This window comes from Lagopus muta, chromosome 3 (genome assembly GCF_023343835.1).
Source record: "Lagopus muta isolate bLagMut1 chromosome 3, bLagMut1 primary, whole genome shotgun sequence".
NCBI lineage: Eukaryota > Metazoa > Chordata > Aves > Galliformes > Phasianidae > Lagopus > Lagopus muta.
The window spans coordinates 88,330,546-88,356,332 of NC_064435.1; the positions used below are offsets into that span (position 1 = coordinate 88,330,546).

At 38.9% G+C, this 25,787-nt stretch overlaps 1 long non-coding RNA gene across 2 annotated transcripts in view; it reads left to right on the forward strand.

Moving 5' to 3' along the window:
- LOC125691380 (uncharacterized) overlaps positions 1-25,787 on the forward strand; it is a 202,333-nt gene that overhangs the window by 147,348 nt on the left and 29,198 nt on the right. The gene's annotated exons all lie outside the window — the stretch shown is intronic.

The window sequence follows — 25,787 nt, forward strand, 5'->3', positions numbered from 1 at the left end:
ACTTCTGTTCTCAGAATTTCCTGTCTTGCCATGAATCCTTTTGCTAATTGTGCTTAGTCATCAAAAGAAGAGTATAAAATAATCTCTGATCATTGCAGAACAGTTTCTGAATTTTTAGATTGAATTTTATCTCTTGATAATAATTGCTCTTAAGAAAAACTGATAGAAGAGGAGAGTTAAACTTTTCTGCTGGATGACAAGAAATCCTTTGCGATAGAATCACAGGTACAGGAATAGCTTGTTCCTGTTTTCAACCTTGTGACCTTCCTTCAGATAACTCTGAATGCTCTGATTTTGAGGCTGAAAAAAGAAAACAGAGAGATATTTGAAGCTCCACGACACAAAAATATGTCAATAATCCAGACTGACTGATAGCTTCTCTAATAACCAAAGTCACCTGTAATTTTTTATAGTCCTAGAGCATAACCCATCTATAACATATAATCAATTCCACTATGAAGATGGAAGTGATGTTTATTTTTTCTTATACATTCCTTCCCTACTTCTTAAGGTGAATTTTTAAAAATCAATTCACATAATTTGATCAATTTAAAACACTGAATACACTGAAGTAATTATAGCTGTGTTCTTGCATTTTACTGTGTCCGTTTACAGTAAGGCTACTTACCGACAGTGCAGCATTAAAGATAAACCAGCATTTCCATGAAAACAGCCATGATTTACATCTGCCATTTTTAAGTCCATTTAACTGAAGTAGTCTTTGCAAAGTGGCAATTTATATTTTAAAGTTGAGAGCTTCATCTCTTTCTCTGAAAACGATGCTTGAAATCAGAGAGTGAAACAAGGCATTTCAGTCACTAAAGATGAGTTTTGTGTTTTTTAAATAAAAGAGAGGAAAAGAGCTGTTGTTCCAATTTAGCAAAATTGTGTCAGAGCAGTTTTCTGTTTATTTATGATGAAATTCTGTTTCCAGATTTTGAATGCACGTATTTAACAAGATGTAGTCAGTCCGTATGGTGGTGATGAGTCCAAAACTTGATCAGGTTGTCACTTGATATTCACAGGGCACTTTCATAAAGCCCTTCATTGAGAGATCATGACCAGTATGAAGGCATTTAATTAATATTCCATAATTGGGAAAAAGCATCTTAAGGTCTAGAATTTCAGAAATATTGGAGTTTGACCACATAAAAATATCTTTGGGCCAATTGTTACTGTCACATTCAGGTGCAGACTGTTTTATAGCTTTTTCTTGAGATTGCTACCCCCTAATTAATTTATTGCCATTCCTAGTGAAATTTGTAACTGTATTCATTTCATATTTAAAAATATCTTTTCTACTTAGATAATGTCAATGGAAGCTGCATGCGTATTTAAAACAATTTGGAATGATCTACTCATGTAGATAATGGAGATATATGCTTTAAGAATGTTTTAGTTTTGTATGCAATTCCTGAATTTTGAATCACTATTGTACAAGACTTCATGAAACTCACAAGAGCAGAGTGTTCTTGGACATTTGTGCTCTAGCACTCTCAATGTTCTTTTCTTCTTTGACTTAACAATTTCTGTGCAAGGTAACTGATCAATTATATCCTAGAGGCAAGCACAGCTCCTGTTGATTTGATATTGCTGTAAAGCATGATAAATAGCAGCTATGGCATACTATTGTTTTCAAACGTGGTTTGGTTTTGTTTTTAAAGCAAACAAATCTGTTTGAGACTTCTGGAACAATATAAAAAAACACTGGTACTTAAGAGTATGAAGGCAAATTTCAATGAAAAGCTCTGCTGGAGCAGTCAAGTGATTGGAAGGAAATCATGGATCCAGTACAAAAGGACACATCTGCATTTTAGAACTATGGAGAAATAGGACCCTTAAGTACAAAAGGAAGCAGAGAAATATTTTGGAAGAGGGAGAATTTCCTTCCCGGATTCCAAAGCTGGCAAAGATCAGTGATCACACTTCTGTTATTTTCTACATCAGAGTAGGTAATCTGTTCTATTCTGCGTCAATACAAACTTAAAAATCGTGGATACCTCTTTCCAAAAGGTGCACCAAATTATTCCAGATTATTAGGGATGGTTGTTAGATGCTGATATTTACTTCTTCCTCTTTCAGCATTTTCTTAGGACCTTAAGTAATTTGAAATCAGAGTTAGAATAGAATAAATAGCTGAGTTGTAAGGGACCTACAGAGGTCCTTGAGGCGAACTGCTGGACTGCTCTGGGGCTCATAGAAGGTCAAAGCACTATCATTAAAAGTGTTATCCATATGCTTCTTAAACACAGGCACGGAACATCGACCACCCCACTAGGAAGTCCATTCCTTCTGTACCTTGATGGTACAGAATGTTCTCCAGTGCTCAGTCTGACCTTTCCCTGGCACACATTATGCTGTGTTCTCATCCTGCTGTTGGTGACCAGACATGCTACTGACTCTTGCTGAGCCTGCTTTTGACCAGCACTCCCAAAACCTTATCTGCTGAGCTGCTCTCCAGCCACTTATCTCCCAGTCTGTGTGTGTGTCTGGCACTGCTCCATTCCAGGTGCAGTGCCCAGCATTTTCCTTTGTTGAAAAGGAATGTCACTGCTGATGGCTCATTGCTCCAGCATATCCAGATGCTTCTACCTTGCTGATGAGCATAATCAGCAAATTTGTTTAGGTTGTGTTCCACGCCTGCATACAGATCATTGATAAAAGTGTTGAACAGGAGTGGTACTATAACTGAGTGAGCACTGGGGAATACCAATGATGGCTGACCACTAGCCAGATGTAGTCCCTACTCACTATGACCCTTTGAACTTATTATTCAAGCCAGTTCACAGTGAGTCCAATACTTCATCAATCTCACAGCCAAGAGTGGAGTTCAAAGTTAGAGCAAGAAGTGTGAGGGTATTTGAAACAACTTGTGCCAGTAGTATGAGCTTTAACAGACCAAATGCTGAGTCCTACATTTTGGTCTCAACAAGCCCATGCATAGCTATAGGCTTGGGGCAGAGTAGCTGGTAGTCTGAGTGGAGGAAAAGGATGCAAGTCGACAGGCAGCTGAATATGAGCCAGCAGTGTGCTCAGGTGGCCAAGAAGGCCAATGGCATCCTGGCTTGTATCAGAATAGTGTAGTCAGCAGCCCTAGGGAGGTGATCGTCCCTCTCTACTCATCCTTGGTGAGGCTGCACCTCAAGTACAGTATTCTGTTTTGGGCTCCTCACTACAAGAAAGACACCAAGGCCTTGGAGTACGTCCAAAGAAGGGCAACAAAGCTGATACAGGGTCTGAAACACAAGTCTTTATGAAGAGTGTCTGAGAAAACTGGGATTAATATTTAGTCTAGGGAAGAGGAGGCTTGGGAGACCTCATTGCTCTCCAGAGCTACCTGAAAGGAAGTTGTAGCCAGGTAGATGTTGGCCTATTTTCCCAGTACCTACTGACAGGAGGTAATGTCCACAAGTTGAGCCAGGGAGGTTCAAGTTGGATAGCAGGAAAAACTTCTCAAAAGAGTGGTGAAGTATTGGAACAGGCTGCCCAAGGTGGTGGAGTCACCATGTGTGAAGGTTTTCAAGAAGAAGATAGCTGTGGCAATGAGAGACGTGGTTTAGTGGGCACAGGTGATAGGTTGATGGTTGGTCGAGGTGATCTGTGTGATCTGTTCCAACTTTGATTCTGTGATTCTGCAATTCTTTGATGATATCTGGACCTTAGAGACAGAAGGCCTGAAGCAGTGCATCCACCTTTCTCTTCTGATGCAAGTAAAGACCTGAGTTATAAACTACAGAGTTGGAGTTCTTTGCATTTTTACCCAGGGATCTCAAAGTGTATTACAAGTAATGAAATCATCTTGATCACAATGTGGAAGGTGCCTGTAAGCTACTATGTACTTGTCTTAGGCATGTATGAATGGAAATATAAATCAGTTTGGCTTGTACTACATGCAACAGCAATATCAGGAACAGAAACCAAATGTCTCTTTTCCACTCTGCTGATCCAAGAGTGTAAGAAAGTTCACCCACACTTGCAAAATTCTGCCTGCTGTCAATGGCACTTCTGAGATGTGTCTTTAGCCTGCTTTCCAATGAGAACAAGACTTTTGCTTGCTTTCCTCCTGCTCTTCATCTCTTCACTCTAATATTTAATGGTCTTGGCTAGCTACTGGAGAGTTGGGCGCAGCTGTAAGAGGAAGCCCTAAAACTGTGATAAAATAAGTGACTGTCTTAAGGAAGAAGATAAATCAGACCTTTCTGAGGGTCACATGAGTTTACCAGGCCTCTCTTCTGTTTGATCTGGGAGCTTGACAGCTCAGGATTTTCCAGAGCAGGGGCTGTGCCTGTGCCCAGCCTCTTTGAAACAAGATCACTGGGGAGACATGGGAATGTTAAGGTGGCCAGGAATAATAACCAGCCATAAAAATGGAAGGAAACTTCAGTTTTACTACTGATACTGTTTACAGAAGAACTTGGAGCTATTTTTCTGTCTGTAATTATACTGCTAGACTGTTTGGAATTACACTGTTACAATTTTCATCAGCTGATGAGTGAAAACTTCCAGATTTTATTTCCATCCAAATTGCTGATAAAAGCAGAGAATTATTTACAATATTGAAGTCGAAAGCCCTTGAAGAGAGTGATTCTTTCAATAAATTAATTGCTGCATCTCATACTCCAAGAGTTTTTTGTTTTTGTTTTAATCTTCTAAGTAAGTGTCCTTTGCAGTGAAGTCTTTTATCTCATGGGAACGTTCTACTCGTGTTTCAGTCCTAAAACATCATCAAAGTCAGTGGGAAAGAAGGAAAAATATCTGCAGCCTCCAAAATAGAAGCACAGTGTATGAAGAAACAAATATTTTCAGGATGGGACATTTTAAATGAATTTTTGTATGAATTTCAAATTTTCTTTCTGCTAAGAATCACATGTGAAATGAGTGAGGAATGTGCACAACCATGTCTGACTAATTTTGTTCCTCACGGGAGCACAGGAAGTAGCTATTTGGTGTAGAAAGAAATCAGAACTGCTTATCAGAAACATCTCCCAGTCCATCTGGAAAAATAAAATCCAGGCTGTCCTCCTTCCACCCCTGCTGGAAATATGCTAACTTGGTTGTTCTTCAGTCTCAGCAAGCTCTCAAGGTCATCAGAGTAATTTTTCAAAGCCTTGCTGCCTCAGTGTTCTTACAGATAATAACATCAGGCACATTATCTCCTACTCTTCAATTTTACTTTGGCTTCCTGCAATTTACATCCCATTGTCCACTCGTATTTTCTGCATTCTTTTGGAATAAATCAAATAGCACTTCTTATGTTGGCTCTGGACTTAATAAAATTCAGACATGCAGCATTTGGGATTTTTAAAATAACACGGTTTAATACAAAGATGTGAGATATCTTTTGAAATCTGTGGTGGATGTTTGTTTCCTGCTGGGCTTAATTTAGGAATCCAGTGCTAGCATTAAACCAAGGGGAAAAAATATTTGCTCTTTCATCTGTGTGCCACATCCCATCTGAAATCACAAACAGCTTCTTTAAATTTCTGGTCTTTATCCCCAGCTGGATGTACATAACGCTCATGCCTGTCTGATGCATGAGACATGTAGAGACTTTAATAAATAAGTAAATTGTTAAGCTATTCTGATGCTTCTTGTCTTAGACCTCACAACCATCCGCAGTTTGGGGGAAGGTGTAACTCTTTCTAAAGAAACTTGTTTTTATCACTCCTGATTTTGCTAGAAAACAATATGCAGCTAAAAATGCTTTGAGAATAAATACTTCCTTATAGAAGGGGATCCCTTCCCTTATTTTAATATTCTCTTTGAGTACAGAAGTAAATATCTTCATGTGATTCAAGGACAAAATTTAGGAGAGTGATTTAAACCCAAATGTGAATCTCTGTATTCAGCACCTGCTCCTGTAGCTCTCGTAACCTGTACCATGCACCCTGCAGAAGGACTTCTGGTTTTGTGCTAGATTGCGTGGGTTCAGCTGCTCACCTGCTTAGATCCCATCAAACAGCTGGGATCAGAGTTTAAAGAAAGCCTTTCCTTTTTGCTTGGAAAAGTTCCAACTTTGTTCAAAAATCATCTTGGGCCCATTGTGCTGTAATATAGATTAGACATGAAAAGGGTATGTTAAAAGAATGTTATTAAATTGTAAAATGAAACACTGAAAAATTGGATGCTAGAATCAATGCTGGCCCCAGTTGGTACCTTTCAGGTATGCATTATGTTACAGATTTAATTGTAGACTTGAATATTTTCTCTGTTGTTTCTCTGCCTCACCTATTCCCCTCCTTCCCCCCCTTCAAATGGAAAAAACTCTTTAAATTGACAAGTTACCTGATGTTTTGTTTTCTCTTTATTTGGTATATGAGCAAATTTTGGTTACTGAATGCTGTTCCAGCCCTGATATGAGGGCAAAATAATTATTTTTTCCTGCAGTTCTCTGTGGTAATTGGCCAGCTGTGGAACACAGATGTAACAATGGCATTTTAGTTGTGACTGCAAAAGAAACCGTGCAGATTTAGAGAGTATAGATATTGAAATTTAAGTTATTTTTACAAGGTGTGTGTGCAGAATTTTATTTTCTGTTGGCTAAAGAGATCTGGGAAAATTCTAACTAAACGAGAGGGTGTGTTCATGGCTCCTTTCATTGATATGTTGCCAGTTCCTGCTCCAAAGCAAGTATGATCTAAAACTTCCCAAGAGAAAAGCCATTAGGATTTAATACAGCATCCTCTTCAATTCATTTGTTTGCGAAAACTAAAGTTCATGTTTATATGAAAGGAAAATTTCAGCCTAAACAGTTTAATTTTGCTGGAAATGGAGCTAAAAATATCTGGCCTGCTTGGTCGTTGGATATGCTGCTTAGATTATTTAAGTACTGATTTTGTGTGAGGCTGAGAAATTGCATTAACACCCTGACTTATTTACTTTTTTCAAAGTAGCATGTTGTTAGCATGTTAAAAATGTTCCACGTGTAGTGGACAGTAGTCAGTTGTGTTGTCCCAGGAAGAGTATGGCAGCTACCAACCATCAGTTGGGATGGAATGGGATAGAAGGAAGTGAGGCTGTGCTTTGAACCTGGCTTGAACATGCTCACTACTGAGCTGTCTGTCCACATGCAAGGGTTTATGGATATGCCTCTGTTCTTACCTGCCTTCTGTAATTCATCTGCACGTGCCTTATATAAACTTTTTTAGGGCGTCCAGTAGCAGAAAGAAAATTGAAATTATTCTACAGCAGTAGAAGACATGACAGCAAGTATTATGTATTATTCTACAGCAAGTAAAGATATGACAGAATGAACTGAGTAATGATCTCAGTGACATGGTAGTGTATCCACCAAAACATTCTGCTGGTCTCATGTTGATATGTTCATCATTTATGTGAAGTTGTGACTGCTCATGATTGTAGTAAATCTTACGTACACACTATTTCACCTGTTCAGGACCTAACGTAAGCATCATGAATGAGCTATTCAAGAATCAGTTCTCTTTCTTATCTGAGCAGTAAGTTGTCACATAAATTGTCCAAATAATGAGTTATCATCAGTACAGCATCTCCACTATGGTGTGTAGTTACCAGCTTTGTTATTCTTAATGAGATAATGCCTGAAAATTGTGCTAAAGTGGTACACAGGATAACTAAGAAACATGAAGATGACCTCTGTTTATTTATGAAGTATGAACTGACCTATCTTAAAAAAAACAAAGAAAGAAGAACCATTTTCTGTTACCGTCTTTCGATGTTCAATTGAATTAGTCTCTTTGATTTTGTTCTATGGGAAGAACTACAAGAAAATCTTGTAGACTTGAGGTAAACCTTTCAAAAATTATAAATTGATTAAAGACCTTAGGAACCAATATTTTGTACAGTCAGTGAAAGCTCCTTTGCTTAATCCCTCTGAGACAAATGTTTCTGAGCACATCAGGGTTCTGAAGGAGGTCTTAAAAGCTGAAATGTTTTGGGAATTTTGAAAATGTTACCTTCAAGATTTGCTGCTCTGATGGCTGCAAATTTTAGGCAGTGACAACGGAATAATGTAGTCCTGGCTGTGTTCACATATACGTTCATTTAGTTTAGCTGGAGGACAGGAAATGAGTGGCTAAGTACAGGGAAAGACAATGTAGACATTTTTCCTGAAACAATCTTATCTTCACTTTTTTCATATACCCTGTGAATTATCAAGGTACGTAATGTGAACTACAACTGGCATTATCGTGCAATAGAGCTGCAGTGTCATGTATGTCAAAGAATTTTGGTGTTTGCATGGTGCTAGTATTTATTTTTTTACTGCTGCATTTCCTACACTTAGACTGGGATACTCACAGTCAAACTTAGCTCGTGCATGAAAAATACTTTGCTTTTCATGAGTGCAGACTAGAATTTTGTTCGGACCTGACATTTTTTTTTGGTATTATTGCACATCTTCTTAACTGAAAACTTGCTATGAATTCTTAGTGTCAGTTTCTCAAATGGTTGTATTTTGACCTAGTAAAGTAATTTCTTTTTTTGTGGGCTAATGGTTGTTGTTATGACATATATTCTCTCTCCCAGGACTTTTCTGCTCCTTCCTTTGATGTGTCTTATAAAAGTCCAAAGAGAGACAAGAACATACTTGACTCTCATGTAACTATATATAAAGCCAAATTTGACCAAAATGAAGTTTGCAGTAATTGTGCTTCTGTATTTTAATGTGATATTTATATAATACATTAGGATACTGTGCTAATATTTCAGATATTTCAGTTTCTCCTCATCACTGCTATTCTTAAAATTGTTTTTGTGGATTGTGTGCCAGTAAACAGAAAAGGCATCAAACTTTAAAATGTAATCTGTACAACAGGAATATTTTTCTATTATGTCTCAACAGAAGAAAAAAATTGGCTTACAGCCCCTTATTTTCTTTACAAGTACAAATATAGTTCATGCTCATGTTTTGTCTGCAATGAAATAATCCAGGCTGTATAGTTCACATGCACAAGCTGCCCCCATATGTCCCTTTGATACTTGATGGCTTGCTAGCTGCTACTTCATGTTAAGTTGGTACCTGTGGAACACTCTGCTGAAAATTACTAAGGCTTTCAGGAGCAATGCTGAATATGTATGTAACTTATAAATCACTTTTGAGCTGAACAGAATCGCATGAAGCTGAAGTAAACCACTGTTTTCTAGGTGAATTGGTAGGTGATGTTGCTTCCCACCTACCACAGCTGAAAAATACTGCATCTGAAGTTATAGTTGAGGAATTATATACAACTTCTCTGCTTCCTTAAAGAGGAAAGGGTGGGAATCAGAAATAACTCTGCTTATCTAGAACGATTAAGTCCAATCATGTTAACTTTAAATTGATTCAGCCAATCCCATTCTTCTCTTCATTAATGTGCTCTGCTACTGGCCTTCGAGCAGATTTTTAAAACAGGTTCTACAAAATGTGGTCATTTATTCATTAGTAATAATTCTTTGAATCCTTTTGCTTTTGGCATCGTTTTGTCCTTTGAATTTAAAGAAATGTAAGTATATATGTAAATATATTTCTTTACATGATATTTTCCATGACAGTTTTGGAGAAATTTAAATGAATGGCCCATGATATTCCTTGCTAAGAATTCCAGATGCTTTGGATATAACATGTTGCAAGAATTACAAGTACCTATGCTATTTTGGTATGTGCTTTGTAGGATATGATATTGAAGAATAAATGGAAGCCGTTTTCTGCAGGATGCAGGATTAGTGTTGTTATCAAAGAAATCAAGTATCTAGTTTTGGGAAACTTTTAGTCTTGTACATTGTCTTTCTGGCACTTCTGTAGTCTTTGTTTTGAAAACATGGAGATTTCATATTACGGATATATTACGGATTTCTACTTAAAATTGGTTTAATCATTGTTGGTTTTTTTCTTCCCGTTGCCGTAAGTTTGTCTTGAACTCTAAAGCATTGTTCATTCTTTGTGTTCTTTCTGCCTTTTCAGTAGGAAAAAAAAAGAAAAAAAAAAGGTTAAGAACAAATAAGAACATATTTGTATATAACAAATAAGAACTTTACCCAGCTTTAGATTTTTTTACGTACCTGTACGAACGATATTGCAACAGTTCACAAATAAGAAGGGAGAGAATAAGCTGGCAATGTATTTTCAACTGATACAAGTTAGTCTTTAGATTTAGTCCGTTTAAACAGTTTCCTTAAATGGTGGTGTAGTATAAAATGGTTGTTTATAAATATGCACATGTACTTAAACCCAATAACTGTCAAGCATTTGCATGTTAATGAAGTGTTACAGCTTTAAGCAGTGGCTAGCAAGCAGGAACTGTAGAGATAGGATTTATACTAAGGATCTCAAGTAAACTGCCATTAGATGTAAATAGAGAATACAGCTTCTATTGACTGGCAGAGACACTGTTTGTTACTGACACTTTTTTTTCTAACAGATGCACAGCAAAACTAAGTTCTTGCTGTCTTCAACCATTTCATTTTTTCACCAGAATAAATCTCTATTGAGGATGTAAATGAATACGCTTCTTTCTCAGACAGACAGCAGAACTCATAAGGGAATAATTACAAGTCTAATACAACTCTCAGTGTCATCAGCTGAATGATTCTTGGATTCAAAGTCCCGTATGAGTTCCTAAGCTTTTTAAAACAAAGCCGAAATAGTGTGAGTTTTAAATTCTGTTTTCATTGGAAGATCAAAGAAAATACTATGGTATTAAGGTATACTTTTATTTGTATAGAAATTTGTGTATATAATAGCATACATTTGCTGAATGAGGTAAGAAAGAGAAAGAATGATGGTTTATTGGGCCTATATGAAGAGTTGTCTGTAGGGCTGGCAAAATCTACTAGAGGTTGCTCATCCATATATTTATTCTCTAGAAGGTTTTTTTTTTCGTGTGACCTGATGATATTGAGATTTCCTGGTGGGCTGGATTCTCTAGAATTGGATTGCTTGATGTCACTATTTGTTTTATCTTGCGCAGATTTTGAACATGTGAAATTTTTAAAAGCTGCTGTGAAGAGCTTGACTTCTAGTCATCTTGTAGGCACAGGGCCTGCTGTTGGAGCCCTGAAGCTGTCCTGCCTCCTGGCTGAACAAGCACTGGTCCCTCAGCTTCTCATAGTGCTCCAGCTCTCAGCCATCTTGGCAGCCCTCCACTGACTTGCTTTTTGATATCTGTCTTGGGTTGGAGGGACACGAGGTGGGCTAAGATTGGGTGCTGAGTAGAAGGGGATAATTACTTCCCTTTTCTGTGCTCTGGCTCATCCAGCCCAGAATGTTGTTGGTTTTCTGTGCTTCCAGAGCCCACTGTTATCTTTTGCTCAACTTGTGGCCCACCAGGACACCCAGAGTCTTCCCACAGGGCTGCTCCCCACCCAACCTTGTCCCAGCCTGTATAGCTGCAAGGGTGCAGGGCTGTGCATCTATCCATCCTGAATTTGGTGAGATTTCTGCTGCTCTGTCACTCCACCCAGTGTAGGGTCCTCTGGATGGCACTTCTGCATTTCTCTAGACATAAGGGATCTCTGCTGATTTCCATGACTTTTCAAAGGCCATAGAGAGAAGCCATGCTGTGAGAGCAAGCACCTTTTTCTATATCACTGAACAGTCGATCTCCAAGGGCTGCAGTTGGGTTGCGTGCAGCAGAGCTGAAACAACGGCTACTTCTGATGCTCTAAGTGAATTATTGAAGTGAGCAGAAGTGAATTATTATTTGTTAATTAAAGAAAAGGTTTGAGATCTCTTTTTGCTTGTTGAAGGTGGTGAGCCGTGCAGCCATGCTCCATGAGGAGTTCTGGCTGCTGGCAGCTCCTCTGATCCAGTTTCTGTGGAAACAAGTGTTGGATCAGCAAATGTGATGTATGCGAGAATAACAACACACAAGTATTGACTTTCTGGATACCTGAGTTACTCCTGTGGTCACAAACTGCCTGCCTTCAGCTGCATGTCTTAAGTTGCACTCAAGGAGCAGATCGAACAGATCTCCTGCTCTGCCTTTTAAGCCCATTGTTTGTAGGGAACTAAGAAGTGCTTTAATGCATGGCATATGAGATGACACTGCTGCAGAGATGCTGGTCAACCAGAGCTTAGTTCAGCCTCTCTGTTCTACTAATGCTAAGTGCCATGGCTGAGTGTTGCGTTTGTTAACTCTTTGCAAGCATAGGACAAGAATTGCCATTATGGCAATTCCCATAGAGGAGAAGAAGGCAGAAGACCCCTACAGACTTGGGGAGTGGTGGTATTGACAGTATAATTTTTCTTTCCCTATCTCTTTTTTTTCTGCCTTTCTTCAAAAAAAATCCTACTTCATCATAATTAGTAGTGCTGTGCAAAAGGCTGTATTCAGCCTATCTTAGTTCGGGCAGAAATGAAGGGGAAAAGCATTACGGCACAATTGTGTTCAACATTATTGTAAATGTCAGACCATTAAGCCTGGTGGTCAAGAATCATTGTCTAGCATAAGGCTAGGCCTATAATTAGTGGCTATTGAGCTTTAAAATTGTGAACCTACTGTCCCATGAATGTGGATTTAGCTCTTCTTGCTATGTAGATAATGGCAAAATTGTTCTTACTGTGTGAGCAACAGCCAAATTTCTTCATTGGCCACTTACTAGATGGACTTCTTTTAAACCTTTTTGTTTTATATAATCCTAGACACTTTTGTGTATTGTGATTTAATTACACAATAAATAGAAATGAATTTAACTTTCAGAGGGAGGTGTGAATAAAGAGTTTGCATCTGAGAAAAGGAACTTAAAGTCATGTCTATTGAGCAGCAGTAGGATGAAAATCTCAGTGTGCCTGACAGTGATATATTCTGTTGCCCTTGCCATCGTTCTAAGAAGACTTTGCAGAGCTCAGTGAGCTTTGGGCAGCTATGTTTGTTTTTATAATAATTCTTTCTGCCTTTCTTTCCCTTTTAAAATTTTTATTTTATTAATTACTCTGGATCCTAACGCCATTAAACACAGCTTGTCAAACTACTAACATATACCAGAGAAACTGTTGGCTCCTTCAGTTTGACCTGCTGAAAATTGGCCCTGTTGTCCAAACCTGCAGCCAGGGATTGATGCGGTGTGGGAAACCTCAACTGTGCTTCCTCTCCTAATGAGCATGCTGCCAGAAAAGCAACATTCTTAGAGACCCCAGGGCTGTTTCCACAAGCCAGAAGAGTTAATTCTAAATGGGATCCCTCACTGTCGTGCTACCTTCTTGCATTGCCCTGCAGCTTCTGCAACAGTATTACAGTGTGCTGCTGAAATTGGTTTTGCTTGCAAAAGTTGCATTTTACTGAGATTCTGTGTGTTACTGAATCATCCTTCATAAACTCTGCTTTCCTATGTTATTTTTTCTAGAAAATGAGCTTCTGACTTATTTCTCCATTTACTTGCTTTCTGACTCAAATCCTCTTTAGAGCAGCAACGTTGCCTAGAAAATATATTTTCTACAGTCAGAGCACATTGACATTGTAAGCAGAGGACAAACAACTTTAATTTGTGTAGTTTGAAAAAATCTTTCCTTGACTCTTACCTCTGGTTGTCAGTTAAAATCATGTCTCGGTACCAGTGATAGCTGCAGTTGTTGATTTTGCTTAAAAACCCGTGTTGTGTCAAAACCCAAAGCAATCCTGTTTCTTTTCAGTACGCTGATACTTCTTGGCAATTCATAAGCTCATAAGACCTCTAAACTAATTCTTAACTGATGTTCATACTATAGCTCAATACAAATTGTGTTTACACAATGGCATTAAAAAAGAACTGTGCTATACTTTTTTTATTATTATTTATTAAGTTTCAACACATTTGCATATTCTATGCATACTGCAGGACTTGTGGGAGGAGGTGGATGCCTCAGAGAAGAATGCAGCATTAGTTGAACGATGGTTATTAAAAACCATGCAGAAGCCTCAAAGGGCTGCTTGGGTTCTTTTGTTGCTCCAGGAGGTATGGGCTGCAGAAGGGTTTTTAGAACCCGTTTTTCACTTTCATGCTTGCCTAGGGGTGAGTTTTTCCCCCATGAGTGCTGTATTCTTGTGAGTGATACACTGGCTGTGTTCAGGCCGAGCCTACTGGCGCTTGGTGGAGTAGGCAAAGATGGCAGCATGATGGACCTTATCAGCAGAAGCCAACAGACAAGCTCAGACCTGGTTTGTAGAAAGCTTGCTAAGCTATGACTAGGATTCTCAGGAGATGGCTTCTTTCCTACCAATGAAGATGAAGAGATACACCAAACCTGTTTGTGGATATGCCCATAATCAGAGGCGCTTTAAGTGGCTCTCAGTTTCTCTGTCCAGTTTGTACTGCCATTTAAATAGACTGTGAAGCAATAAATATCTCATCCTTTGTACTCTCTAGTCCAAAGGCCGACACAGGATGGGGAGGCTTTGAAGGGGCACAAGAAAAGTAGAGCCAAAGTAAACACCAAGAAGGAGAGAAGTGAGGAAGAAGCAGAGGGAGTATTGGGAATCTGTCAGGTGCAGAGGAGGCCCTCTGACATAATTGATTTGTTACAACACTTAGCATACAGCAGTAAAAAGAGCTTTTCTATCCCAAGGGGCATTATGTTTGCAATTGCACTGTGCTCCTGCTGGGAAGATTATATTCCATGTCTGAGTTATGGCAAACTGGAATCGTTTTGTAGTAACTGTGTTTTTTAACAAATGTGATTTTAAACTGAAACATCATACTGTTTGTTCTCACCTTATGTTAATTAAAAAAAAAAAGGAAAAAAAAAGCAGTGTGCTGCAGGTGTACTGCAGGTTTGGTTGGATTACTAAGGCTCCCTGATTGGCTTCTTACATCCCAAGAACATATTGAACACATGCTCTGGTGCTGTTCAAAGGCCCTGGGAGAGGCAGGGGCTGATTGAAAGCTCTGTTACACTGAAGGGAGTGACCAGAGTAGAACAGCTGCTATAAACCTGCTGAATTCATTTAGAAATAATTTTATATACTATCTGGAACAGAAATAGTGCAAACGTTTACAGAAGTTGTAGCTGAGATTCAGGTTGAACAGTAAGCGTGAAATATTATTAAATAATTACCAGATTTTAAAGGTCTCTCTAGTGTCTTAAAGACAGATGCTTAGGTTAGAGACATTTTAATTGAAACACATTGACAGCTTTTCTTTCCTTACAGTGTGCTTGTCTAAGGTTCACCAGGGTCTCCCATAAAGTTCTTGACATTATCCAAGAATCATGCTGTGATTTAGCCTAGGACAGTATATTCATTAGATACGAGGTTCTCCTTCTTCATGGAGAATGCTTCTTCATTCAAGCAATGTTTCCCTGTTCCCTGAAAAAATTTTCCTCATAAACCCTTCTCCCCCTGTATGTAGAGGTAACATACAGATTGGACTGATCAAGAAATTGTTTTTATTTCAGATGGAATATAACTAAGTAGTTCATGGACCCATTTCCCAAATCTTCTCTCCAGTTTCAATGGAGCAGATCCAACCTTCAGTGGAGGCCTGGCTGGAATCAGTCTCAGAGGCCACCATGGGAAGGGCACAGACCACTGAAGGATAAATGTTTCTTCCCTTCAGGATGCTGCTGTTCAATTGAAAAACAAAACCAAGCACATTTTTGCAATCTGAAGAAGAGAAAACCTTAAGTTTGCTCAATAACAGACGACCTGGCTTCCTCCTGCTTGCTTGGCTTTTTCGTGGTCTTATGTGGACTCAGTGTCTATTGGTACCATTGCATCCGAGCCGGTGTGGGCTGGATGAGGAGATGTGTCTATTTTGGAGAAACTTGGTGAAGGTCTCTCTCCTTTGTATGCTTTTACTGCCCCCAGTGATGAACAATGTAAACTCTTTCTGCTTTGAGTATGACAGGGATTTTTATCTGTTTTCTTAACAAATTTCTATTTGAAAGATAAAGTGAAAGGAGCTGTGAATATCCCTTACGACTCATATGACTCTGTGAGCAACAGAGCAATAACTAAATGACTAAACATGTGGATGCTCAGTGTGTGCTAGCTGGACATTTAATGGAAATATTGTAGGAAAGAGACTGTAAACCTACAAACTTTTGCTACTTCTGTGTTCTGGGCATGGATCAACTATGTGTGTGCTGACATGCATCTTTTCAGTTAAGTGCATTACAGCTTAATCTCTTTCTGGAAATTTGGTAGTGAAGGCAGGTAGAATTGAAAGACTTATAGGTATTTGTCAGGTATAATGGATCAATTGACATATGGGGCAGATATTTATCACATAGAAGCAGCACTTAGGTTATAAACTGGCATAGTTCTTGTAGGAGTTCCTGTCTCTTCTGTTGAAGTGGGTGGAAATCTTATGTGCTAGTTAATGAGAAGTTAGTGGCAATCACTGGAAAGCAGCCATAAAGAAGGATTTCTGGGCAACTGTTTTTATGCTGAGCAGGCAGGCCTTTGATACAACTCTGTATCTCATTTGTTGGCATAATTTACAAGGAATTAAATATAACTTGCCTTACTTTATACTGGGTACTTAAAATACATTTTCAGAGTACAACATAGTGGCTTGATTTAATGGCATTTGCACTCTTGAGCATGTGACAACTACAATATATTTGTATTACAGCTTCACTGTATTAGCAGCCCATGAAATGGTTGCCTGGGTATTGTAGTTACTTTTCAGACTTGAGTTCTCACTTTCTTCTGAGGGCTCAAATTTTTGTGTTGGGCTTTGTCCTCCTGACAAGATGCTGAAAGAAAAGCTGGGAAACTGAAATCTAGAACCATTAATACCTGGGTTTCCAAAAACAGATGCTAATTGGCATATGACTTCTTCATCAACTCCTTTTTCCCTTGGTTGTTGTGATAATCCAAATGGCATGTTTATGTGTATGTCTACCTTTTGGTCTCCTTGATTGCCTGATGTGTATGAGCTCATTCTGCAGGCTTTTGCTCCATCAAGGCATTAAATAGCCCTCTCTTGGATCTATTCCATTGTGTATTTTAACAAAATCTCTAGGAATGCCCTGCCTTTGAGATGCATGTGTCTGTGTTCAGAGAACAGGTTCAAAAAGTTCTGGGAACAAGGGCTGATAGAATACTGTGTGCATGTAGCACCTAATGAACCCATAGGCTTTGCATGTTTAGGAACCGTGTAGCAAGTATTGCTTGTGATCTTTTTTTCTGTGCACTGGATGAATTTTCACAAGCTCTGAAAATTAAATCCCACTTCAAGAAGAAATTGATTTGCCTTTGGATTTTTTCCGGGCCTGGTATTTATTTATATATTTATTTTGCTTCTCTCTAATCCATCTTCATAAGTGGTTTAAGAGAAAAGCTGCCACACTCTTACCTCTGCCATCACCAGTGGGTGCTATTCTGAAAGTGTACAGCGATTTTAATGAATTTTGTGGTTCAAAGTTAGACACTGAACCTGAACTGAAAGCATTCACCAGTGAAAAAAGGATAGGCCTTTATTGATAGCTAGTCAAAAATGAAGACTTAGCTGTAATTATTTACAAATCAATTAATGGACCTTTCCTCTAACACCCTATCCGTCAAAGACTGGCTAAGAGCGTAGGAGAGCCTTGATAAGAATACACCATGAAACAAAATCAATTGTCTTTTGTCATTCTGACAGAAGTGAGCTATACATGTAGATGAACCCAGAATGCAATAGGAATATGTCCACAGGCTGGAAGATAACCCAATTTCATAAAACCAAGGTTGTCATAACAATATTTTCGTAATTGATGGCAAGATTAGAAGTTATCTAACATCATAGTGGCAAGAATCAAAAGCACTTCAGGTGCAGCAATGCAGCTCTTTAAAGCTAGATTTACTTCCTCAACTTGTCAGCTAATATAAAGAAACTACACGTGTAGCACATGCTTTTAAAGTCATACCTTTTATAATTCAGATTTGAGGTTGAAATTACGATGATCTTCATACTGTAGATATGTAGACATACTGCAGAATGTCTCTACAAAAGAACAATAGGAATAAATCTTAGAAATCCTTCAAAGTAGCACATGAAAACATCTGAACTACTTCAGTAATTATTAGTAGAGTCCTAAGATACTGTTGGAACAATTTATTTAAATGAGATGACTGAAAACTGTCAGTTGTAGCAAATATTAGTTGTTCATGCAATGGCACCATGTGTAATTCTCAAGAAATTTTCAGAATCTTAACTATTTTTTTTCTTGCACTCAATCAGTACTCTGGTTTGTGTTTCCAGCTGAGCAGTACATATTCCACAGCCTTGCATTTCGCGTAACTTTATTCCACTCAAGCATTCCTTATCTGCTGCCTCATCTCCTTGAGCTGGGCCTTCCTTAGGCTGCTTTTGGAGAAGCCTGCACACCCACCCACCCTCTCTCCACCTGCCAACTTGTGTTGATTCAAGCTGTAACATACTTTCTGCATTTCCACAGACTAAAACTCAAAGCAACAATATTAGTCACAAAGAGCTATCGGTAGTGTTTTGTGGACAAGAGCTGAGGTCAACAGAATAGCCTTTCTGTAACGTGTGAGGCAGTCATGCACACATTTCCTGTTTCCAGGCTTGGTCTGAACAAACTCGAGTGCTTTGCTGGATGTCCACGTGAAGAAAGTTTTGTGTTGCTCATTGATCTGTAGGGTAACCATAGAAGCATGTGCATGTCAGAGGCTTGGGTCCTGGCATAGGGTGAGTTTGGAGAGCAAATCACTGTGGCTAGGAGTATGTGATGAATGATAGAATGAATGATAACCAAGTGCTTATTTTTAAATAGTCTTTGTACCGTTAGACCACGGGACGTTAAAAGAGTGGAAAATGAGGGTCTGCCATCTGTTGTGTGTCCGTGTACAGCATTCCCAAGAAGACTCCTCGATGCTTTCTAAGCGCTTGTAGTTCCCAGAGATACTAAAGATGAAGAATATTCAGTGCAAAAATGAATGTATCAAAAGAACAAAAGTTGGGAGAACTGTGTGGTTTCCTTGGTGACCATAACTCACAAGTTAATTAGCATGTCAGATGAACTTAGCTGCTCATTTTTTGTTTCCCTCTACTAATTTTCATTAATGTATTTTTTAAATTTTAATGCTTTTCTTACCTGCTGTATTTCATATATATGTATTTATCTATCATTGTCCCCACCTGCAGCACCCCATTGCACTGTCCAAAGACTACTTCTTTTCCTTTCCCCATACTCTCTCCAGGTGAAGCAGAGAGGATGGGGCACTGTGGGGGATTGCAGAATTGAAAAGTAGCATCCTAGTATCTCCCCTGAAGTAATTCCCCTCCAAGAAAATAATTGCCTCATCTGTGAGAAACCAAACTCTTCATTTAAACTTTTTCCACTTCTCATGTATCAAAATGTCATGGTGATGTGACAACGTTGTAGACAGGCAGTATCATGGAAAAAAATAGCTTGTTTTCAGTGCATTTGACACAAACTTACTATTTCCTTCTTTAATATGAAAATAACTTTAGGTCTGCTATCTGACATACGCCATAACCTTGGCATTGGCCCAGGAATGCTGACAGAAGTTGGGACTGAGGTGTGGTTTGTTTTGTTTTTTCTTTCTTTTCTCCTCCTGGTTTTGCCCATGGTCATGGACTGACATATGTTTATTGGAAACAAACAAACAAACAAACAAACCAACCTTTATATGTTTTCTAGTCAAGAACCATTTGCTTCAGGGTAAATTTGACTTAGACTATGTGCTATTTGGATATAGCACAGCAACAGTCATCAGCAGTGACTGTCTTGTGTAGCAGTTTTCCTTGGAGGCACACCTGTTCTATGTGATTTGCTTCTTGCAGCTTAAAAACATGCTATGCTTCTGGTATCTCTATCCTATTTAGTCTGTTGATCAATAGTTAATACTGTGGGGAAAGAAACGCGTGTCTCTGCAAAATAGTTTCAAAGTGCATTTGAAGTTTTCCTATGTGTGCACCTCTGATTTGTGGTGGCTTTTTAAACAGAAGACACAGTGAAGGGTGCTCGTACTGTCTAATTTAGATGTAGCTGTTATTAGGAAATCCAAATTTTAAGTCCTAACTCAGTGAAGAAAAGCTGGTGTTTACTTGAGGTTAAAACATCCCTCAAATAAACACCTAGCAAGGAATTCTATTAAAAGCATTTGCTAAGTTCTTAGAGTCCACTGAAGATATATCTGGAATACATTGTTATTTAGACAAATGTAACAAAGTCTTTCTCCTGAGGCAAATCTTATTTACTGATTACCATCTTTATATTTTTTTTTTCCAATTTACCTCTTTTCCCAGTTAAGATTTGTTTGCCCTGCCTGCACATCTTGGAGCGATACGGTGTGTGATAACTAATGCTGAACTTCTGTTTGCAGAATAAAGGATTATATATATAAGCTCTGTATGTGTAAATGAGATGTGGAGGAAGAAGATGAGGCATTTAGACAAAGTAAGGGATGCTGTTCTTTTTTGAGTGAGACAAAATGTACCTGAATATCAATTCCAAATGTTGCTCCAGTAATGGTTGGACTGTCACGATTTTGTATTCGCTTCTGTCTTTGATCAATTTATCTGTAAGGTTTCAAACAAATGAATGACATACTTAGGCATCAAAAGTGTGTGTACCTGGGACAGATGTGAATCAATGATCTCCTCAGATCCAAATCCCGATGCGTCAAGCTAAACAGACTAAAAATACCACATTATGAGAATGTAAATCTTAGCTGACCAAGTAAATGGTTCTCCATGACTCAGGGAAGTTCATTTGGCATTTTTAATTGTGATTTCCCCCTAAATTACTGTGATAGTACAGAACTTCTAAACACGCTCAGAAGAGCCTATCTGCAAACAGCAATCTTAATCCGTTTTTGAATTGAATTGAACCTAAAATATTTTGGTATCCAGATTTGCAGATGAAATCGACAACTTTTACATTCCTGTTATATTTCTGGTGCTCAGAATACTGGGAATCCAAACAAGGTTATTGTTCCATTTAGTTTGATGTTCATGCAGTAGGTCACCCTTTTTGACAGGCTTCTAGGTTTCCATTTTAGATCTATGCTTGCTGAATCCCCGTGATTTATTGAAAATATTAAACATTTTTATAAATAATGATATTTCACATAGAATGACCTGAAGATCCAGCATCTCTCCTTAACATCCCAAGGAAGAAAAGCTGCTGACAGCAGAATAGGAAATTGAAATATAAATTTGTATTGTAAATTGCATACAAGTGCAAAATGGTGTGAGGTGATGTAACTTTCTCTTGTAAAGTGTGGTAAGAAGGAAAAATGTGAACTGTCTTACGGTTAAACAGAGTGACACATGATTAACATTGGCCAGTTTTTTTATGGCATTTCTTTCAAATTGTAGTATTTTTAATTGCTTAATAGCATAGCCAGCCTAAAGATGGCTTTTACACAAAGGAAATTTTCCCTGCCCGTGACAAAATTCCCTAACTGTATGTAGGTTCTAGTCAGTGTTTCTATTAGTGATAGAAAAATTGTTTTCTTCATCCGTATCCCCTTTGCACAAAGTTAGCTGTAAGTCTTATTTCCATCTCTACTGCCCAGGACTACAAGAGATATACTAATACATATGCAGGAGACAGGAATTGAGCACTAGTTCTAGGAAAAAAAGGAAAAATAGCATAGGATTAAGAAAAATAGTAGAAATTGAAGACAGTAGAGAAAGTAAGTAGAAATTATGGGAAAGGTGTATGAAGGAACAAAAGAAAAGGCAAATATCAAATTCTAAAGTTTTGTCAAAATAACGTGTGCCACAGGCTGTGCAACTTCTAGTTTTTGGGATAGGAAAGGTGTTGCTGTTGCTTATACGTGAACTGATAGGTAAATTGAATCAAATGAAAACAGGAACGTAGAATAAGTACTGAAGTTTGAGGTCAGGTGCCACAGCCTTAAGAGAGGGCTTAAGAATTACAGGTTGTGGAACTTGCTGAAACGTGCTTGTGACTCAACAGTTCCCATGCAGAACTGTTGGTAGCTGTGCTTGGCTGTCAAAAACTTGTTAAGCTGGCTTTGGTCTAGTTGTTATTTTGTGCCCCAGAATAACTTTGAGATACAAACTGAAGTGTGCAAATACCTGCTTCATCTGATGCCTCAGTAGATAACTAGATACCTTTTCTAGCAAAAGTTTATGTTTATCTGTGTTCCCTTGAGGAGAGGAATAGAAAGAGAGAAGGTTTTAGAAAGTAAATAGATGTTTTAAATTACTCTGTGGCATTGAACCAGTGCAAATCTTTTTATGATCAATTCCTGCATTCAGAAATTGGATTCACCTTACTAGGTGGACGTGCACAGAAATCATGATGAGAAGATTTCTCATGTCAGCCCCAGACAAGTACATAATGCTGCCTCACAACTTTGAGGGTTTTCTGTCCATCTTGACATTCTAACTTGGGATTCCTAGGGAAGAGTAACGATATCACTGGTGGTGTGATGTAGTTAGCAAAAGCAAATAACAAAGGTCTTAAATGCAATCATTGTAAGTTTTTGTCAAAAGTCGTTATTTAAATATAAAGGCATGAAGGAATACATTTTCAAAGTATTGCCTGGAGGATTGGGTGTACATTTTTCTTTGTAGCGAGAGGAGTAGTACATTTCAGACCTTGTTCTGTGTTAGAAAGTGCTCAGCAGATGAGATCTGAGGGCATGCAAGTTTAGAAAAAATTGCTTTAGGAGGTCCAGATTGAACCTTAAAAGCTATATGTAGTCCTCAAAGCCTGGCTTGCATATTCACTTTCCCTGTCATTTCAAGGTGAGGAGAAGGTCACTTGCTCACAGGCTTTTCATTAATGTTGAAAGGAAATCAAAAGAACAATCAGCTCTCAAACGATGGTTTGAATTTCTTGGTATCACTATCGTAAATAATTGTGTGTTAGCAAGTTAGACATAGCTTTAGGGCTGCAGTTAAATTGCTGGCATACATGCCCATTGCACTAAGGTTGGACTGCTCTGGTTTATGTGTAGCACTTGTAGTTGTTTGAGCAGCATTTAGAAATGTTGTTTATTCTTTCTGGAAATAAAGGCTAGATGACAAGTGGGTGAACAAATAGTTTGCAATTGTTCCTGCCATAGAGAACCTATCTGTTTTATTCCTTATGAACTTCTTTCACCTCAGGATTGCTCTTAAAACATTACACAAACAACTGAGGGGTGCCTTTTAGCCAGCTGCCTTAGCCATTCCTTTTGAAGCAGGTGTGCTACATGAGCCTGCCAGCACAGACATCAGTGAGTTCTCGTGTGCCTTTGGCTTATTAGGAGTAATGCTTGCTACTTTTCGTTTTGTTGAAAGCCAAAGCTATTATAATGCAGGGCCTCTTTATCTGCTGAGACAGAGAGAAATGTAGCCCTAACTAAAATTAAGCTGATCACAGTTTACCCAAATATGGGGACAACGATAGTGCAGAAGATTTCCCCATCCAATAACCCAGGCTCAAGAGCTACTTGCACATCCCTGAGTGGATCAAGGGCTTCTCAGGTGAAAGATATTGGGAACTGAGGAACCTTTGCTGAGCAGCTGTTGCTGACGAGATAGAAGTTATCTGTGAAGTACTGACCATGAAGAGTTAGTGCTATGTGGTTACCACCTCTGAGCCTGGCTGAGTTGGATCCATATCCCCTCTGTTTGCTGATGTGCAGTGCAAATCAGCTGTGTTGGTTCTGATGCATTTTTAGCTGTTTAGGGATGAAGTGACAGGTTTAGACAGAGGTGTGGTTTCCGATGGTAAGACTGCTTTGTTTGTGGTGACAATTGGGAGTGCTATAGTGTGAGGGCTGCAGAGGGAGGGAGGGAGAGGAAAAGAGATGAATCCTATGCAGCTCAGTTGCAGGAAAGGAGTAGAAGAGAGAATGCAAAGAAATGGTGGGACAGGGTCCCCTGCTCAAAGGAGGGATGAGATCTGGGATATAGCTTGGGAGGGGTATGGAGATATGCAGCAGTTATGTGGGCAAGCATGGGCAGGCACTGCATTGTACCTTAAAGAGTGTAAAACAACAAGCAGAATCACAACAGAGAATGTAAAACGTTGCAAATAAATACCCTGCACTGAACACGCATTATTTAGTGCTCGCATTGACCTAGAGGCTATTCCAACTCATTGTATTTAGCAATCAAATTGTTGTGCCCCCCTTCTGAAAGTTGTGACCCATCTATCCATCCCAGGTCTTTGTCTTCTCTAAATTTTGCTTCTAGAAGCAATCAGTGCTTTGGCTTAGCTTCTAGCCACATGTCACAGAACTAGCTGCAGTCCCCAGCAAGACCAGGGTGCAGGACAGGAATCCCTGTTGCCGCCCCTGTTCTGCTGTAAGAAGTTGGTTGATGTTTCTGTTGTGGGATTAGATGGGAGAAGGTTGTGAGCACAGCATGTATTCTTGGCTTTTGTGCTTATAATGAGACCAGTAATGCTACAGAGTGAATAGTCCTTTGGCTGTTCTTTCAAGGTGTGGAATAGTAGGATTTAAAGAAAATACACATTAAAAAGAAAAAGATCCCTTAACAATGCTATCAAGCATAAGGTCTTAGCACCTATCTGTTGAAAAATTTGAGAGAATCAGGGTGAAAGGGCTGTTGAAATATTCAGAAGCATATAAAAGTCTGTCTAGGCATATGCAGTCCTGTGTGTAAATCAGAGATTGTTTATTGTGAGAGCATATTCTCAAAGCAGCTGCTCACAATGGCTTGTTGTACCAGTTTTACAAGGTTTTCTGAAGAAAATCAAGATACCAAACTTAGTTTGCTGCCAGAGTTTGTTTCACACAGAAGTCCTGCATTTTGCACCCTGTGCTGGCAGGCTTTGTGCTTTCAGAAAGAACTTTGTTTCTCGATCAGGAATAGATCCAAGAATAAATGAAAGGGGAGAAGAATATTTCTTTGCAGTTTTGTTTTCTTTTCAGAAGCTGGAAGTTAGGAGGGAGGAATACTAGAAACTGAGGTAAGGGTTTTTAGCCACAGACTGTGAATCGTGTATGAAAACTCCCCACCATGTGTTCAGAAGGGAATTGAACACAAGGAGCTAGGTGATGTGCAAGGTCTCTTTCCACCCAGTTTTGGCAGTGCTGCTGGGATGTACGGGGTGCCCTTTCCTTGATGTTGTGTGTGATTAATCATCTTGAAATAACACGTGGGAGAAAACAGATCTGCAGCTTATTTTCAGAAAGTTTCTTATTAAAACCCCCTGTTCTTTTCTCCATCCCTTGCACCTTTTCCTCCTCTTCCTCACCTGAGGGCTACAGGTGACTTCTGCGTGCAACATGTTTTCTCTGATCAGCTCCTTGAAGGCTAAGCCCCTGATCTTCTGCAAAAATGCCACTCCTTATTAATGTTTTATGAACTGAGCTTATTAACCTGACTTTCATTTTGTGTAAACTGTAATTAAAATGTATGAAGAACTTGACTTGCATTTGCCCTTCTGGGTTGATTGTTTGGTCTGCTGTAACAGCATCCATCAAGATCATACCATGAGGGTTTTTTTGGTTGTGTGGTTTTTGTTGTTGTTGTCGTTGTTTTTCAAGGGAGACTTGAGTCATTTATTGGGGGACAACTGGAGCCCAGGAATGCCTTTTCCTTTTGGCAAGACTTCTGCAGCCATGTGTATATACTGTGGACCTCTGGCTGGAAATGCAAAGAGCGAGTTCAGCTCATAGCCTGTTCTAGAAAAGTCAGTACACTCTTTCTCTCCAAATATCTGCTTTTTAGGTGATGTTTTAAATTCCTTCTGCCCTTTCTTGGGGGCACTGGTGAAGAAGGTAGAAAGGAGTGATGTTACTTGTGACTCTACTTGAAATGTTTCTCTGGCAGAGAATTGTCAGACTCTGAAACTCAAGGACAAATGTGGTAGGAGCCCAAACAGACTGCAGAATGTCTGAGATGTGAGGCAAACTGGGAGAGGTCACTCACTCAGGCAATCCAGC